This window comes from Oncorhynchus keta, chromosome 37, assembly GCF_023373465.1.
Source record: "Oncorhynchus keta strain PuntledgeMale-10-30-2019 chromosome 37, Oket_V2, whole genome shotgun sequence".
NCBI lineage: Eukaryota > Metazoa > Chordata > Actinopteri > Salmoniformes > Salmonidae > Oncorhynchus > Oncorhynchus keta.
The window spans coordinates 25,368,152-25,385,612 of record NC_068457.1 but is presented as its reverse complement, the minus strand read 5'-3'; the positions used below and the strand labels follow the sequence as shown (position 1 = coordinate 25,385,612).

At 46.7% G+C, this 17,461-nt stretch overlaps 1 protein-coding gene across 2 annotated transcripts in view; it reads left to right on the top strand.

The window, feature by feature from the left end:
* The window catches only part of LOC127916785 (receptor tyrosine-protein kinase erbB-4-like), a 419,139-nt gene that overhangs the window by 194,530 nt on the left and 207,148 nt on the right, over nucleotides 1-17,461 (top strand). The window lies entirely within an intron of this gene.

Genomic DNA, 17,461 nt, shown 5'->3' with positions numbered 1-17,461 from the left:
TCTGTATTTTCCCACACTCTACCCCAGGCATTTGATTTATTTATTTTTATTTTTTATTTCACCTTATTTAACCAGGTAAGCTAGTTGAGAACAAGTTCTCATTTACAACTGCGACCTGGCCAAGATAAAGCAAAGCAGTGCAACACAAACAACAACACAGAGTTACACATGGAATAAACAAACATGCAGTCAATAACACAATAGAAAAAAAGAAAGTCTATATATAGTGTGTGCAAATGGCGTGAGGAGGTAGGCAATAAAGAGGCCATAGCAGCGAAGTAATTACAATCTGGCAGATTAACACTGGAGTGATAGATGAGCAGATGATGATGTGCAAGTTGTGATACTGGTGTGCAAAAGAGCAGAAAAGTAAATAAAAACAAAATGGGGATGAGGTAGGTAGATTGGGGGCTATTTTATTGTCTTTATTTTTTTTTCTTTAAGGGGTGGATCAGCTTAATATTACAGAAAGAATGTTGCTTCCATCAATGTAATTGTCTGCATCATTTCCAATCCTGATTCCAATCTTGGGTGGGCTATTTACAGATGTACTATGTACAGCTGCAGCGATCGGTTAGCTGCTACAGGTGGGTGTTGTTATCATGACCAGTGAGATATACCTGCTGGAGCACGTGCTACAGGTGGGTGTTGTTATCATGATCAGTGAGATATACCTGCTGGAGCGCATGCTGGAGCGTGCTACAGGTGGGTGTTATGACCTACAGGTGGTATACAAGGAGATATACCTGCTGGAGCACAGGTGGGTGTTGTTATCATGACCAGTGAGATATACCTGCTGGAGCGCGTGCTACAGGTGGGTGTTGTTATCATGACCAGTGAGATATACCTGCTGGAGCGCGTGCTACAGGTGGGTGTTGTTATCATGACCAGTGAGATATACCTGCTGGAGCGCGTGCTACAGGTGGGTGTTGTTATCATGACCAGTGAGATATACCTGCTGGAGCGCGTGCTACAGGTGGGTGTTGTTATCATGACCAGTGAGATATACCTGCTGGAGCGCGTGCTACAGGTGGGTGTTGTTATCATGACCAGTGAGATATACCTGCTGGAGCGCGTGCTACATGTGGGTGTTGTTATCATGACCAGTGAGATATACCTGCTGGAGCGCGTGCTACAGGTGGGGTGTTCCAGTTTGTCATGACCAGTGAGATATACCTGCTGGAGCGCGTGCTACAGGTGGTTGTTGTTATCATGACCAGTGAGATATAGGTAGTAGTGATGCTAGTCGGGCGGGCGGGTGCAGGCAGCAAACGGTTGAAAAGCATGCATTTGGTTTTACTAGCGTTTAAGAGCAGTTGGAGGCCACGGAAGGAGTGTTGTATGGCATTGAAGCTTGTTTGGAGGTTAGTTAGCACAGTGTCCATAGAAGGGCCAGATGTATACAGAATGGTGTTGTCTGCATAGAGGTGGATCAGGGAATCACACGCAACAAGAGCGACATCATTGATATATATAGAGAAAAGAGTCGACCCAAGATTGAACCCTGTGGTACCCCCATAGAGACTGCCAGAGGTCCGGACAACAGGCCCTCCGATTTGACATGCTGAACTCTGTCTGCGAAGTAGTTGGAGAAGGTACGGTGGGATTCGAAATGGTCAGTGATCTATTTATTAACTTGGCTTTCGAAGACTTTAGAGAGGCAGGGCAGGATGGATATAGGTCTATAACAGTTTAGGTCTAGAGTGCTCCCCTCTTTGAAGAAGGGAAAGTGGCAGCTTTCCAATCTTTAGGGATGTCGGACGATACGAAAGAGAGGTTGAACAGGCTGGTAATAGGGGTTGCGACAATGGCGGCGGATAGTTTTGGAAAGAGAGGGTCCAGATTGTCTAGCCCAGCTGATTTGTATGGATCCAGGTTTTGCAACTCTTTCTAAACATCTGCTAACTGGATTTGGGTGAAGGAGAAGCTGGGGAGGCTCGGGCAAGTAGCTGCAGGGGAGGGGGGAGCTGTTGGTCGGAGTCGGGGTAGCCAGGAGGAAACCATGGCCAGCCGTAGAGAAATGCTTATTGAAAGTGTCGATTATCATGGATTTATCGGTGGTGACCGTGTTACCTCGCCTCAGTGCAGTTGGCAGCTGCGAGGAGGTGCTCTTGTTCTCCATGGACTTTGCAGTGTCCCAAAACTTTTCGGAGTTAGAGCTACAGGATGCAAATTTCTGTTTGAAAAAGCTAGCCTTTGCTTTCCTGACTGCCTGCGTGTATTGGTTCCAGACTTCCCTGAACAGTTGCATATCGCGGGGACTATTTGATGCTATTGCAGTCCGCCACAGGATGTTTTTGTGCTGGTCGAGGGCAGTCAGGTCTGGCATGAAACCAAGGGCTATATCTGTTCTTAGTTCTACATTTTTTGAAAAGGGCATTGCTATTTCAAGATGGTATGGAAATTACTTTTAAAGAACGACCAGGCATTCTCGACTGACGGGATGAGGTCAATATCCTTCCAGGATACCCGGGCCAGGTTGACTAGAAAGGCCTGCTCGCAGAAGTGTTTCAGGGAGTGTTTGACAGTGATGAGGGGTGGTCGTTTGACCGCGGACTCATAGCGGATGCAGGCAATGAGGCAGGCAGTGATCGCTAAGATCCTGATTGAAAATAGCAGTTGTGTATTTGGAGGGCAAGTTGGTCAGGATAATATCTTTGAGGGTTCCCATGTTTACGGATTTAGGGTGTTGTGCAAATTGGGGGAGGGACACAACAAATAAATAACTTTACATGTGTAAAGTTACCACAATCAATCAGCATGCCAAAAATAATTCATACTCAGAGGGACTTAATTTTTGCAGAGAGGGAATCTAGTGTGGAAGGAATAACTTCCAATTTGGAAGATGAAGCATTTTCCGAATATGAGGATCATGCCTCTGTCAATACTGAGTCTGACAGTGAGTTGGAAGAAGAGGATGAGATGGACCCTCAGCCAGCCCCAGGACCAGTCCGTCAGCAACCAGCTCATCAGCAGCCTGCAGGAGGAGAAAGATGGATGTCAAAAAATTGAAGGAATGAGCCATCCCACATGGCTGTCAATGTGATAAGGATGCAACCAGGGCCGATGCGGATGGAGGTTACTCATGTTCAGGACATAAAGTCTTCTGTTGAACTGTTCATCCCAGACACAAACCAGAAAATCATTCTGAACTGCACTAACTTTGGAAGGAAGGAGTGCTTTTGGAGAGAGATGGAAGAAAATGGACCAAACTCATATACATGCATACTTTGAGGTTCTTAACCTCATTATGACGAGCGTGACAGAGTGATGTTGTTGCGTGTGTGTGAGTCTGAATCTCGTACCTTGGCCTGCTATAGCTATATATGTGAGTGAGATTCCTGAATATTTTCATCATTCTAGATTGCAGACGGTAGCAACAAAAATGTCACGGATCTCTCTGTGACTTCCATCGCTCACACCTGGCCCCTATACACACACCTGGCCCCTTTTCCCACACCTGGCCCCTATTCCCACACCTGGCCCCTATTCCCACACCTGGTCCCTATTCACACACCTGGTCCCTATTCCCACACCTGGCCCCTATTCCCACACCTGGCCCCTATTCCCACACCTGGTCCCTATTCCCTCACCTGGCCCCTATTCCCACACCTGGTCCCTATTCACACACCTGGTCCCTATTCCCACACCTGGCCCCTTTTCCCACACCTGGCCCCTATTCCCACACCTGGCCCCTATTCCCACACCTGGTCCCTATTCCCACACCTGGCCCCTATTCCCACACCTGGTCCCTATTCCCACACCTGGCCCCTATTCCCACACCTGGCCCCTATTCCCACACCTGGCCCCTATTCCCACACCTGGTCCCTATTCACACACCTGGCCCCTTTTCCCACACCTGGCCCCTATTCCCACACCTGGCCCCTATTCCCACACCTGGCCCCTATTCCCACACCAACTTCAGCAGCCACAACTGGTCCGTCCGGCCAATTTGTTCAGTTCTTTTTCAAATGTTTTTATATTTTTATTTAACCTTTATTTAACTAGTTTAACTTTTGTTTAAAAAAACACATTTTATCAACAACAATAACGAATAGGGCTTTTATTGATAAATGTGAACTTGCAGAGGTAAACATTAACCATGGATGCTGTCCATATTGTTTGTAATTGATATAAGTCAACGTCTAAGTATGAAGTATTTTGTTCGATAAATTGTTATGGCTGTATTGTTTTAAAAACCCAATAATGTTGTGGGTCCATCAGACCGGCGAACATTGGGTGAAAAACAAAATGACCACCAAACATGATTCTAACGTCTGCCACAGCCACACACAAAGAATATAATCATCTAGAACCTCTTCATTTATTTGTGTTCTGGGATTTCAAAGGATAACAAGTGGTTGGAAGCAATCCCTCATTCAACGGCCAATGAATAATGTCCTTTGAAGCCCTGAATGCCCATGGCCTTACATCGTCCAATTAGGAGGGATCTGAGAGAAACGCCTGCTGCTGATTCGCTCCCTCAATCCCCTCTCTAATGGCCTGTCTCTCATAGATCCCTATGGATCCACATTAGTCATGTAGGACGCAGCAACTCAATGTCCTCAACAGACATGTACAGTAATGTACTGTAAACATCCATCAAGAAGGTCAAATAATGTTCACTGCAAGCAGGTAGATAGTGAATGAATAGTCTGGGGTGTTTGAGGCTCTCCATGCTTCCTCTCTCTATCCTTTCTTTCTCTCTCTCCCTCTCTCCCTCTCTGTCTATCTTTCACACTCTCTCTCTCTCCCTCTCTCCCTCTCTGTCTATCTTTCACACTCTCTCTCTCTCTCTCTCTCTCTCTCTCTCTCTCTCTCTCTCTCTCTCTCTCCTCCCTCCCCCCTCTCTCTCTCTTTCATTTACATTTACATTTACATTTAAGTCATTTAGCAGACGCTCTTATCCAGAGCGACTTACAAATTGGTGCATACACCTTATGACATCCAGTGGAACAGCCACTTGCATCTAAATCTTTTTTTTGGGGGAGAAGGGGGGTGAGAAGGATTACTTACCCTTACTTACCCTATCCTAGGTATTCCTTGAAGAGGTGGGGTTTCAGGTGTCTCCGGAAGGTGGTGATTGACTCCGCTGTCCTGGCGTCGTGAGGGAGTTTGTTCCACCATTGGGGGCCAGAGCAGCGAACAGTTTAGACTGGGCTGAGCGGGAACTGTACTTCCTCAGTGGTAGGGAGGCGAGCAGGCCAGAGGTGGATGAACGCAGTGCCCTTGTTTGGGTGTAGGGCCTGATCAGAGCCTGGAGGTACTGAGGTGCCGTTCCCCTCACAGCTCCGTAGGCAAGCACCATGGTCTTGTAGCGGATGCGAGCTTCAACTGGAAGCCAGTGGAGAGAGCGGAGGAGCGGGGTGACGTGAGAGAACTTGGGAAGGTTGAACACCAGACGGGCTGCGGCGTTCTGGATGAGTTGTAGGGGTTTAATGGCACAGGCAGGGAGCCCAGCCAACAGCGAGTTGCAGTAATCAAGACGGGAGATGACAAGTGCCTGGATTAGGACCTGCGCCGCTTCCTGTGTGAGGCAGGGTCGTACTCTGCGGATGTTGTAGAGCATGAACCTACAGGAACGGGACACCGCCTTGATGTTAGTTGAGAACGTCAGGGTGTTGTCCAGGATCACGCCAAGGTTCTTAGCACTCTGGGAGGAGGACACAATGGAGTTGTCAACCGTGATGGCGAGATCATGGAACGGGCAGTCCTTCCCCCGGGAGGAAGAGGAGCTCCGTCTTGCTGAGGTTCAGCTTGAGGTGGTGATCCGTCATCCACACTGATATGTCTGCCAGACATGCAGAGATGCGATTCGCCACCTGGTCATCAGAAGGGGGAAAGGAGAAGATTAATTGTGTGTCGTCTGCATAGCAATGATAGGAGAGACCATGTGAGGTTATGACAGAGCCAAGTGACTTGGTGTATAGCGAGAATAAGAGAGGGCCTAGAACAGAGCCCTGGGGGACACCAGTGGTGAGAGCGCGTGGTGAGGAGACAGATTCTCGCCACGCCACCTGGTAGGAGCGACCTGTCAGGTAGGACGCAATCCAAGCGTGGGCCGCGCCGGAGATGCCCAACTCGGAGAGGGTGGAGAGGAGGATCTGATGGTTCACAGTATCGAAGGCAGCCGATAGGTCTAGAAGGATGAGAGCAGAGGAGAGAGAGTTAGCTTTAGCAGTGCGGGAGCGCCTCCGTGATACAGAGAAGAGCAGTCTCAGTTGAATGACTAGTCTTGAAACCTGACTGATTTGGATCAAGAAGGTCATTCTGAGAGAGATAGCGGTAGAGCTGGCCAAGGACGGCACGCTCAAGAGTTTTGGAGAGAAAAGAGAGAAGGGATACTGGTCTGTAGTTGTTGACATCGGAGGGATCGAGTGTAGGTTTTTTCAGAAGGGGTGCAACTCTCGCTCTCTTGAAGACGGGAGGGACGTAGCCAGCGGTCAGGGATGAGTTGATGAGCGAGGTGAGGTAAGGGAGAAGGTCTCCGGAAATGGTCTGGAGAAGAGAGGAGGGGATAGGGTCAAGCGGGCAGGTTGTTGGGCGGCCGGCCGTCACAAGACGCGAGATTTCATCTGGAGAGAGAGGGGAGAAAGAGGTCAGAGCATAGGGTAGGGCAGTGTGAGCAGAACCAGCAGTGTCGTTTGACTTAGCAAACGAGGATCGGATGTCGTCGACCTTCTTTTCAAAATGGTTGACGAAGTCATCTGCAGAGAGGGAGGAGGGGGGAGGATTCAGGAGGGAGGAGAAGGTGGCAAAGAGCTTCCTAGGGTTAGAGGCAGATGCTTGGAATTTAGAATGGTAGAAAGTGGCTTTAGCAGCAGAGACAGAGGAGGAAAATGTAGAGAGGAGGGAGTGAAAGGATGCCAGGTCCGCAGGGAGGCGAGTTTTCCTCCATTTCCGCTCGGCTGCCCGGAGCCCTGTTCTGTGAGCTCGCAATGAGTCGTCGAGCCACGGAGCGGGAGGGGAGGACCGAGCCGGCCTGGAGGATAGGGGACATAGGGAGTCAAAGGATGCAGTAAGGGAGGAGAGGAGGGTTGAGGAGGCAGAATCAGGAGATAGGTTGGAGAAAGTTTGAGCAGAGGGAAGAGATGATAGGATGGAAGAGGAGAGAGTAGCGGGGGAGAGAGAGCGAAGGTTGGGACGGCGCGATACCATCCGAGTAGGGGCAGTGTGGGAAGTGTTGGATGAGAGCGAGAGGAAAAGGATACAAGGTAGTGGTCGGAGACTTGGAGGGGAGTTGCAATGAGGTTAGTGGAAGAACAGCATCTAGTAAAGATGAGGTCAAGCGTATTGCCTGCCTTGTGAGTAGGGGGAAGGTGAGAGGGTGAGGTCAAAGAGGAGAGGAGTGGAAAGAAGGAGGCAGAGAGGAATGAGTCAAAGGTAGACGTGGGGAGGTTAAAGTCGCCCAGAACTGTGAGAGGTGAGCCGTCCTCAGGAAAGGAGCTTATCAAGGCATCAAGCTCATTGATGAACTCTCCGAGGGAACCTGGAGGGCGATAAATGATAAGGATGTTAAGCTTGAAAGGGCTGGTAACTGTGACAGCATGGAATTCAAAGGAGGCGATAGACAGATGGGTAAGGGAGAAAGAGAGAAAGACCACTTGGGAGAGATGAGGATCCCGGTGCCACCACCCCGCTGACCAGGAGCTCTCGGGTGTGCGAGAACACGTGGGCGGACGAGGAGAGAGCAGTAGGAGTAGCAGTGTTATCTGTGGTGATCCATGTTTCCGTCAGTGCCAAGAAGTCAAGGGACTGGAGGGAGGCATAGGCTGAGATGAACTCTGCCTTGTTGGCCGCAGATCGGCAGTTCCAGAGGCTACCGGAGACCTGGAACTCCCGTGGGTCGTACGCGCTGGGACCACCAGATTAGGGTGGTCGCGGCCCACGCGGTGTGGAGCGTTTGTATGGTCTGTGCAGAGAGGAGAGAACAGGGATAGACAGACACATAGTTGACAGGCTACAGAAAAGGCTACGCTAATGCAAGGAGATTGGAATGACAAGTGGACTACACGTCTCGAATGTTCAGAAAGTTAAGCTTACGTAGCAAGAATCTTATTGACTAAAATGATTAAAATGATACAGTACTGGTGAAGTAGGCTAGCTGGCAGTGGCTGCGTTGTTGACACTACACTAATCAAGTCGTTCCGTTGAGTGTAATAGTTTCTACAGTGCTACTATTCGGGGGCTAGCTGGCTAGCTAGCAGTGTTGTTTACGTTACGTTGCGTTAAAAGAACGACAATAGCTGGCTAGCTAACCTAGGAAATCGCTCTAGACTACACAATTATCTTTGAAACAAAGACGGCTATGTAGCTAGCTACGATCAAACAAATCAAACCGTTGTACTGTAATGAAATGAAATGAAAATGTGATACTACACTCTCTCTCTCTCTCCCCCCTCTCTCTCTCTCTTTCACACTCTCTCTCTCTCCTTCTCCCCTCTCTCTATTTCACTCTCTCTCTCTCTCTCTCTCTTTCACACACTCTCTCTCTCCCTCTCCCCTCTCTCTATTTCACCCCCTCTCTCCAAGGTGATGGGTTTTACAACTACCTCGTCAATCAGCGATGGTATGAGGCGGCGCTCACCCCCAATGAATAGCTGGCCATAGAGCAAACCATTTGAATGGATAGATCGTAACAGGAGGGCGTACGGCGAGTACTGCCCCGTCATTTCCCTAGGAGTTACCGTCCCGGCCCCATGGACAGAGAAATGGAGACTTTCAGAGTTCATCCCTCTCTCGCCCTCAGACTCTTCAAACTGTTTCTCTACAGTCAAAGGATACTATTTTGGCATTGACTAATGGGCTGCTGTCATGGAGGTCCTGCACACGACTCACATCCTCCCTTCTTCCTCCTCACTGCTATCTCTGTGGTTTCTGATATTGTGTCAGATAATACTGTAGATGATCTCAGAAGACATCCATAGAATCTTAGAATACGTCCATAGAATCTAAGAAGACGTCTATAGAATCCAAGAAGACATCCATATAATCTTAGAAGACATCCATATAATCTTAGAAGACATCCATATAATCTTAGAAGACATCCATATAATCTTAGAAGACATCCATATAATCTTAGAAGACATCCATATAATCTTAGAAGACATCCATAGAATCTTAGAAGACATCCATAAAATCTTAGAAGACATCCATAGAATCTGAGAAGACATCCATAAAATCTTAGAAGACATCCATAGAATCTTAGAAGACATCCATAAAATCTTAGAAGACATCCATAGAATCTAAGAAGACATCCATATAATCTTAGAAGACATCCATACAATCTTAGAAGACATCCATAGAATCTTAGAAGACATCCATATAATCTTAGAAGACATCCATACAATCTTAGAAGACATCCATAGAATCTTAGAAGACATCCATAGAATCTGAGAAGACATCCATAAAATCTTAGAAGACATCCATAGAATCTGAGAAGACATCCATAGAATCTGAGAAGAGATCAGTAGAATCTTAGAATACATCCAGAGTAAGCATATTTCTGCGAGGACAATGTGATGGAGACGTTCTATGGAGGCACCAGCATCAACAATCCAGGGAGAATCTAATCAACATACTTTTGCCACAATCCTGAATATCCTCCTGACTATTCTCTATTGAATCACATTCTATTATTGAATAAGATACAAACACCCTGAATATTTAGGCTCCATGCATACCATTGTAATTGGTACAGAATGTTCTCTTATAACAGTCTGATACATTTACATGTAAAACATCCCTTTGATAAAATCCTTCTTTGTGCGAGGCGATATTAGTAGATGAAATTGCAATGATAGACCATCCCCGGCGAGGAGACCGCAGGCATGTCAAATACTTTGAAGAAAATTGAGTTTATCTTTATCCACGGGAGAGTTCCTTGTTTAAATCAAGCCATTTCCTTCATAATGATTAGTTCCCCACTTGTCCACTATTCTGAATATCTGAATACGCCTCATCTTTATATTTTCCTATGCTGCTAATCTGTTCAGAGACGATAATATACTGGTGGAGCATGTTTCCTAATCCGGTTCAATCTGGATTATAAATTCTGATTCTTTTCATTAACTATGACAAGGGTGTTCCCAGAACCAGGGTCATCATGGATGATACACACACACACACACACACACACACACACACACACGCACACACACACACACACACACACACACACACACACACACACACACACACACACACACACACACACACACACACACACACACACACACACACACACACACACACACACACACACACACACACATTATCTTGAGTCTCATCCAGAGAGGAACTACATGATTGATTTGAGTCCAAATCCTGTAATTGACTTGCACATTGTCATATAAAGACAGTGATATATGTACGGGATTCTAGATTGTTCTGGTTCCCCATGCAGACATCTGGTGAAGGCTATAACCCTCCGACAGAAACATATTATTGCTATTAGTGAAGTACCATAAGAGGGGTTTGACCCAAAGCCTCCTTTATCCTCTGTGTCCTTCTTTCCGTATCTGGAGTAGGTCACGGGGGAAAAGGGTATTTTCTAGGAACTGGTTGAGTGAGAATACGTCTCTTTGTAGACAGAGGGGAAGCTCTGTAGACAGAGGGGAAGCTCTGTAGATGTAGCATGAAGCACATCAACAATATGGAACTGGTTGAGGAGAATACGTCTCTTTGTAGACGGAGGGGAAGCTCTGTAGCAGAGGGGAAGCTCTGTAGATGTAGGCATGAAGCACATCAACAATATGGAACTGGTTGAGTGAGAATATGTCCTTGTAGACGGAGGGGAAGCTCTGTAGACAGAGGGGAAGCTCTGTAGATGTAGTATGAAGCACATCAACAATATGGAACTGGTTGAGTGAGAATACTTTGTAGACAGAGGGGAACTGTAGACAGAGGGGAAGCTCTGTAGATGTAGTATGAAGCACATCAACAATATGGAACTGGTTGAGTGAGAATACGTCTTGTAGACGGAGGGGAAGCTCTGTAGACGGAGGGGAAGCTCTGTAGATGTAGCATGAAGCACATCAACAATATGGAACTGGTTGAGTGAGAATACGTCACTTTGTAGACGGAGGGGAAGCTCAGACGGAGGGGAAGCTCTGTAGATGTAGCATGAAGCACATCAACAATATGGAACTGGTTGAGTGAGAATACGTCTCTTTGTAGACGGAGGGGAAGCTCTGTAGACAGATAGATGTAGTATGAACACATCAACAATATGGAACTGGTTGATGAGAATACGTCTCTTTGTAGACAGAGGGGAAGCTCTGTAGACAGAGGGGAATAGATGTAGCATGAAGCACATCAACAATATGGAACTGGTTGAGGAGAATACGTCTCTTTGTAGACGGAGGGGAAGCTCTGTAGACGGAGGGGGAAGCTCTGTAGATGTACATGAAGCACATCAACAATATGGAACTGGTTGAGTGAGAATACGTCTCTTTGTAGACGGAGGGGAAGCTCTGTAGACGGAGGGGAAGCTCTGTAGATGTAGTATGAAGCACATCAACAATATGGAACTGGTTGACAGAATACGTCTCTTTGTAGACGGAGGGAAGCTCTGTAGACGGAGGGAAGCTCTGTAGATGTACATGAAGCACATCAACAATATGGAACTGGTTGAGGAGAATACACTCTTTGTAGACGGAGGGGAAGCTCTGTAGACAGAGGGAAGCTCTGTAGATGTAGTATGAAGCACATCAACAATATGGAACTGGTTGAGTGAGAATATGTCTCTTTGTAGACGGAGGGAAGCTCTGTAGACAGAGGGGAAGCTCTGTAGATGTAGTATGAAGCACATCAACAATATGGAACTGGTTGAGTGAGAATATGTCTCTTTGTAGACGGAGGGGAAGCTCTGTAGACGGAGGGGAATAGATGTAGTATACATCAACAATATGGAACTGGTTGAGTGAGAATATGTCTCTTGTAGACGGAGGAAGCTCTGTAGACAGGGGAAGCTCTGTAGATGTAGTATGAAGCACATCAACAATATGGAACTGGTTGAGTGGAGAATACGTCTCTTTGTAGACGGAGGGGGAAGCTCTGCAGACGGAGGGGAAGCCTGTAGATGTGCATGGCACATCAACAATATGGAACTCTGAGTGAGAATATGTCTCTTTGTAGACAGAGGGGAAGCTCTTAGACAGAGGGAAGCTCTGTAGACAGAGGGGAAGCTCTGTAGACAGAGGGAAGCTCTGTAGACAGAGGGGAAGCTCTCAGACAGAGGGGAAGCTCTGTAGACAGAGGGGAAGCTCTGTAGACGGAGGGGAAGCTCTGTAGACAGAGGGGAAGCTCTGTAGATGTAGCATGAATCAACAATATGGAACTGGTTGAGTGAGAATACGTCTCTTTGTAGACGGAGGGAAGCTCTGTAGACAGAGGGGAAGCTCTGTAGATGTAGTATGAAGCACATCAACAATATGGAACTGGTTGAGTGAGAATATGTCTCTTTGTAGACGGAGGAAGCTCTGTAGACAGAGGAAGCTCTGTAGATGTAGTATGAAGCACATCAACAATATGGAACTGGTTGAGTGAGAATATCGTCTCTTGTAGACAGAGGGGGAAGCTCTGTAGACAGAGGGGAAGCTCTGTAGATGTAGTATGAAGCACATCAACAATATGGAACTGGTTGAGTATGAGAATATGTCTCTTTGTAGACGGAGGGGAAGCTCTGTAGACAGAGGGGAAGCTCTGTAGATGTAGTATGAAGCACATCAACAATATGGAACTGGTTGAGTGAGAATACGTCTCTTTGTAGACAGAGGGGAAGCTCTGTAGACGGAGGGGGAAGCTCTGTAGATGTAGCATGAAGCACATCAACAATATGGAACTGGTTGAGTGAGAATATGTCTCTTGTAGACAGAGGAAGCTCTCAGACAGAGGGAAGCTCTGTAGACAGAGGGAAGCTCTGTAGACAGAGGGGAAGCTCTGTAGACAGAGGGAAGCTCTGTAGATGTAGTATGAAGCACATCAACAATATGGAACTGGTTGAGTGAGAATATGTCTCTTTGTAGACAGAGGGAAGCTCTGTAGACAGAGGAAGCTCTGTAGACAGAGGGAAGCTCTGTAGACAGGGGAAGCTCTGTAGACAGAGGAAGCTCTGCAGACAGAGGAAGCTCTGTAGACGGAGGGAAGCCTGTAGACAGAGGGGAATGTAGATGTAGCATGAAGCACATCAACAATATGGAACTGGTTGAGTGAGAATATGTCTCTTTGTAGACGGAGGGGAAGCTCTGTAGACAGAGGGAAGCTCTGTAGATGTAGTATGAAGCACATCAACAATATGGAACTGGTTGAGTGAGAATACGTCTCTTTGTAGACAGAGGGGAAGCTCTGTAGACAGAGGGGAAGCTCTGTAGATGTAGTATGAAGCACATCAACAATATGGAACTGGTTGAGTGAGAAACGCTCTTTGTAGACAGAGGGGAAGCTCTGCAGACAGAGGAAGCTCTGTAGATGTAGTATGAAGCACATCAACAATATGGAACTGGTTGAGTGAGAATACGTCTCTTTGTAGACAGAGGGGAAGCTCTGTAGACAGAGGGGAAGCTCTGTAGATGTAGTATGAAGCACATCAACAATATGGAACTGGTTGAGTGAGAATATGTCTCTTTGTAGACAGAGGGAAGCTCTGTAGACAGAGGGGAAGCTCTGTAGATGTAGTATGAAGCACATCAACAATATGGAACTGGCTGAGTGAGAATACGTCTCTTTGTAGACAGAGGGGAAGCTCTGTAGACAGAGGGGAAGCTCTGTAGATGTAGCATGAAGCACATCAACAATATGGAACTGGTTGAGTGAGAATATGTCTCTTTGTAGACGGAGGGGAAGCTCTGTAGACGGAGGGAGCTCTGTAGATGTAGTATGAAGCACATCAACAATATGGAACTGTTGAGTGAGAATACATCTCTTTGTAGACAGAGGGGAAGCTCTGTAGACAGAGGGAAGCTCTGTAGATGTAGCATGAAGCACATCAACAATATGGAACTGGTTGAGTGAGGTCTTTGTAGACAGAGAGAGCTCTGTAGACGGAGGGAAGCTCTGTAGATGTAGTACAGAAGCACATCAACAATATGGAACTGGTTGAGTGAGAATACATCTCTTTGTAGACGGAGGGAAGCTCTGTAGACGGAGGGAAGCTCTGTAGATGTAGTATGAAGCACATCAACAATATGGAACTGGTTGAGGAGAATACGTCTCTTTTTAGACGGAGGGGAAGCTCTGTAGACAGAGGGGAAGCTCTGTAGATGTATGAAGCACATCAACAATATGGAACTGGTTGAGTGAGAATATGTCTCTTTGTAGACGGAGGGGAAGCTCTGTAGACAGAGGGGAAGCTCTGTAGATGTAGTATGAAGCACATCAACAATATGGAACTGGTTGAGTGAGAATACGTCTCTTTGTAGACGGAGGGGAAGCTCTGTAGACAGAGGGGAAGCTCTGTAGATGTAGTATGAAGCACATCAACAATATGGAACTGGTTGAGTGAGAATACGTCTCTTTGTAGACGGAGGGGAAGCTCTGTAGATGTAGTATGAAGCACATCAACAATATGGAACTGGTTGAGTGAGAATACGTCTCTTTGTAGACGGAGGGGAAGCTCTGTAGATGTAGTATGAAGCACATCAACAATATGGAACTGGTTGAGTGAGAATACGTCTCTTTGTAGACGGAGGGGAAGCTCTGTAGATGTAGTATGAAGCACATCAACAATATGGAACTGGTTGAGTGAGAATACGTCTCTTTGTAGACGGAGGGGAAGCTCTGTAGACAGAGGGGAAGCTCTGTAGATGTAGTATGAAGCACATCAACAATATGGAACTGGTTGAGTGAGAATACGTCTCTTTGTAGACAGAGGGGAAGCTCTGTAGATGTAGCATGAAGCACATCAACAATATGGAACTGGTTGAGTGAGAATACGTCTCTTTGTAGACGGAGGGGAAGCTCTGTAGACAGAGGGGAAGCTCTGTAGATGTAGTATGAAGCACATCAACAATATGGAACTGGTTGAGTGAGAATACGTCTCTTTGTAGACGGAGGGGAAGCTCATACAGACAGAGGGGAAGCTCTGTAGATGTAGTATGAAGCACATCAACAATATGGAACTGGTTGAGTGAGAATATGTCTACTTTGTAGACAGAGGGAAGCTCACAGACAGAGGGGAAGCTCTGTAGACAGAGGGAAGCTCTACAGACAGAGGGGAAGCTCTGTAGACAGAGGGGAAGCACCAGGGGAAGCTCAGACAGAGGGAAGCTCAGACAGAGGGAAGCTCTGTAGACGGAGGGGAAGCTCTGTAGACAGAGGGGAAGCTCTGTAGATGTAGCATGAAGCACATCAACAATATGGAACTGTTCTGAGTGAGAATATGTCTCTTTGTAGACGGAGGGGAAGCTCTGTAGACAGAGGGGAAGCTCTGTAGATGTAGTATGAAGCACATCAACAATATGGAACTGGTTGAGTGAGAATACGTCTCTTTGTAGACAGAGGGGGAAGCTCTGTAGACAGAGGGGAAGCTCTGTAGATGTAGTATGAAGCACATCAACAATATGGAACTGGTTGAGTGAGAATATGTCTCCTTTGTAGACAGAGGGGAAGCTCTGTAGACAGAGGGGAAGCTCTGTAGACAGAGGGGAAGCTCTGTAGACAGTTGGGAAGCTCTGTAGACAGAGGGGAAGCTCTGTAGACAGAGGGGAAGCTCTGTAGACGGAGGGAAGCTCCAGACAGAGGGAAGCTCTGTAGATGTAGCATGAAGCACATCAACAATATGGAACTGGTTGAGTGAGAATATGTCTCTTTGTAGACGGAGGAAGCTCTGTAGACAGAGGGGAAGCTCTGTAGATGTAGTATGAAGCACATCAACAATATGGAACTGGTTGAGTGAGAATACGTCTCTTTGTAGACAGAGGGGAAGCTCTGTAGATGTAGTATGAAGCACATCAACAATATGGAACTGGTTGAGTGAGAATACGTCTCTTTGTAGACAGAGGGGAAGCTCTGTAGATGTAGTATGAAGCACATCAACAATATGGAACTGGTTGAGTGAGAATATGTCTCTTGTAGACGGAGGGGAAGCTCTGTAGACAGAGGGGAAGCTCTGTAGATGTAGTATGAAGCACATCAACAATATGGAACTGGTTGAGTGAGAATACGTCTCTTTGTAGACAGAGGGGAAGCTCTGTAGATGTAGTATGAAGCACATCAACAATATGGAACTGGTTGAGTGAGAATACGTCTCTTTGTAGACAGAGGGGAAGCTCTGTAGATGTAGTATGAAGCACATCAACAATATGGAACTGGTTGAGTGAGAATACGTCTCTTTGTCCAGCCTGGGGAAGCTCTGTAGCCAGAGGTTGGAAGCTCTGTAGACAGAGGGGAGGCTCTGTAGACAGGGGAAGCTCTGTAGACGGAGCCTGGTGGTTCTGTGACAGAGGGAAGCTCTGTAGATGTAGCATGAAAGCACATCAACAATATGGAACTGGTTGAGTGAGGCGCCGTCTCTTTGTAGACGGAGGGGAAGCTCTGTAGACGGAGGGGAAGCTCTGTAGATGCCAGCATGAAGCACATCAACAATATGGAACTGGTTGAGGAGAATAGTCCCTTTGTAGACGGAGGGAAGCTCTGTAGACGGAGGGGAAGCTCTGTAGATGTAGCATGAAGCACATCAACAATATGGAACTGGTTGAGTGAGCGCCACGTCTCTTTGTGACAGAGGAAGCTCTGTAGACAGAGGGGAAGCTCTGTAGATGTAGCATGAAGCACATCAACAATATGGAACTGGTTGAGTGAGAATACGTCTCTTTGTAGACGGAGAAGCACTGTAGACAGACGGGATCAGCTCTGTAGATGTAGTTTGAAGCACATCAACAATATGGAACTGGTTGAGTGAGAATACGTCTCTTTTAGACGGAGGGAAGCTCTGTAGACTCAGTCTGTAGATGTAGCATGAAGCACATCAATAATATAGATGCCTTTCAGAAGCCACAGGAAACACTACTTAACAGGATGGAGCAGTCTAGTGACTGCTGCTGGAGGCAGGTCTGCATACCTGGCCTTATGACAACAACACACGTTTACCTTTTCACACTGAGTCAATAGTTTCCAGCTGCAGGGTTTAGAAATAAAGAAATGCATAGCATGTTCAGGAACGGTCAGGAGTAATTTCATGTAGTGATGTTCTGCCCAACATGTACACACATACATACATACATACATACATACATACATACATTGATACATACATACATACATACATACATACATACATACATACATACATACATACATACACACACACACACACACACACACACACACACACAACACACACACACACACACACACACACACACACACACACACACACACACACACACACACACACAACACACACACACACACACACACACACACACACACACACACACACACACACACACACACACACACA